Below are 2,368 nucleotides of genomic sequence, written 5' to 3'. Positions count from 1 at the left end.
AAACAACCAGTAATTTCTGGCTATGGACTCAATAATCAATTTAATAATATTCTGGTCATTAGTTTAAATTCCAACTAAACCTGAATCCATTTCTTTGGATAATCAGTCTCCTATCTATTCTCCAATCAACCCTCTCTTCTGTTCTGCTTCCTTCTCTTCCATATTAAACTTTCTCATCACTTAACATTTTCGTGGGTGCAGTCAACTTTATTGATGGTATTCAAGAGAGGTAGGAGGGCTCCCCAGGTCCCTTCTGTTATTATGAGGGTCTGGGATGGAAATTATGAGGGAGATGTTCAATGTTGGGGGCCAAGTTGGGATGGGGATTCCTTAGCAACCAAGGACCTCTCTCTTGCTCTCAGTATCCTTGCTAGAGTGGCTGGTCCAGGGTTTCTTACTCCTTCGAAGCCATGTAGGCCATGAGTTATACCTCCCTGTTGCTGTAGCTGTATTCATTGTCATACCAGGAAATGAGCTTTACAAAGTTGTCATTGAGAGCAATGCCAGCCCCAGCATCAAAGGTGGAATAGTGGAGTTTCTGTTAAAGTTTCAGAAGACAACCTGGTCATCAGTATAGCCCAGGATGCCCTTTACTGGGCCCTTGGCTTCCTAATTCACCACCTTCTTGATGTCATCATACTTGGCAGGTTTCATTAGGTGGCAAGTCAGATCTACAACAGATACATTGGGGGTAGGAACACAGAAGGCCATGTCAGTGGGCTTCCTGTTCAGCTCTGGGATGACCTTGCCCACAGCCTTGGAAGCACTAGTGGATGCAGGGATGATGTTCTTGGCTGCCCCATGGCCATCATGTCACAGTTTTCCAGAGGAACCATTCATAATCTTCTAAATGATAGTGATGTCATGGACTCTGTCAACTCTTCCATGATGCCAAAGTTGTAATGGATAACCTTAGGTAGGGGGTCTAAGTAGTTTGCGGTGCAAGATGCATTACTGACAATTTTAAGTGAATTGCCATATTTCTCTCCTGGTTCACACCCATTACAAACATGAAGGTATCAGCCAAAGAAGTGGAGATAATGGCTCTTTTGGTCCTTCCATGGTGGTGAAGACTCCAGTAGACTCCATGGCATACTCAGCACTAGCATTACCTCATTTGATGTTAGGAGAATCTCACTCCTGGAAGATAGTGATGAACTTCCTGTTGACAACAAGCTTCCCATTCTCAGTTTTGACTGTGCCATTGAATTTGCCATGGGTAGAGTCATACTGGAACATGTAGACCATGTAGCTGAGGTCAATGAAGGGGTCATTGATGGCAACAATCTCCACTTTGCCAGATGCAGAGAAGGCAACCCTAGTAACCAGGTGCCCAATACAGTCAAATCCATTCACAGCAAACTTCACCATTATGTCTATGGGACAAGGCTGGCACTACAAAAGAAGATTGAGCAGTCTCTGGAACAGGGAGGACTTTTATCTGACTTTGACAGTTGCTCTACTTTTACATCCTGCTGTTCTGATTCTAAGGGCCCCTGCCTTATAATGACTTATTGAAATTCCATATTACAATTGAAGGTAAAGTTATCATATGATTTCAAACAGCAACACAGAAATGAAAGGGTTGCAGGTTCTATTTGCAAGGTTAATTTAATAATATAAGGCTAACTGTTCTTAAGAGTAATATAATAAAAGTGGCCTTGAGCATAATATGACCAAACCTGTATCAGAAGAATTAAGAGAAACAATGATGGAGGTTTCAAGCTGGGCCCCGAACCTCACTGATCCCAGGCCACAGCTCCCTGCTCCCATATCCCATGAGAGAGAGAGCTCATCACCCTGACAGGTGGGCACTCCTGAGACTGCAGGGCAAGAGAGACTAACATTACTGCCCTAAGAAGAAACTGTATAGGGCCTCTGGGAACAGGAAGATAGGGGCACTCAACATTGCGGTCCAGCACTGCCCAGAATTGAAGGAACCTGGTCAAACAGTTCCCTGCACCCAAATCTCATGGGAGGGAGAACTAGACCTTCAGAGGGGCAGACAGTCCTGGGAAGCCAGAGGAGACTACTTTCTGCCCACATTTCTGACTCTAGAGGAAAATAACTAGTGCCATCTGGGCCCACTGTGCACAGGGTCCCAATTGAAGGCCTGGCAGTCGCTTCTGGTTGCTGCCCTCACCGACAGCTGAAACCAGGCTCTGAGAAGTGACCCCAGGCTCAAAACCAGAGGTAAGACCAACTATTCAGCTCCAAGAGACCTGCCTGGTGGAGTCCAGACACATGACCACAGAAACACCTGAAGACCAGTAGACAGGAAAGACTACACACCCAAAAGCAGAACACTCTGTTCCCATAACTGGCTGAAAGAAAACAGGAAAACAGGTCTACAGCACTCCTGACACAT

General features: G+C 45.4%; 1 pseudogene; it reads right to left on the bottom strand.

Moving 5' to 3' along the window:
* Positions 1 to 394: 394 nt before the first annotated feature.
* Positions 395 to 1,371, bottom strand: LOC147999770 (glyceraldehyde-3-phosphate dehydrogenase pseudogene; annotated as a pseudogene).
* Between the last annotated feature and the right edge of the window lie 997 nt (positions 1,372 to 2,368).

This window comes from Rattus norvegicus, chromosome 18, assembly GCF_021556685.1.
Source record: "Rattus norvegicus strain SHRSP/BbbUtx chromosome 18, alternate assembly SHRSP_T2T, whole genome shotgun sequence".
Classification (NCBI taxonomy): Eukaryota; Metazoa; Chordata; class Mammalia; order Rodentia; family Muridae; genus Rattus; species Rattus norvegicus.
Note: the sequence above shows the minus strand (reverse complement) of the source record. Positions and strands in the feature narration are given on the sequence as shown.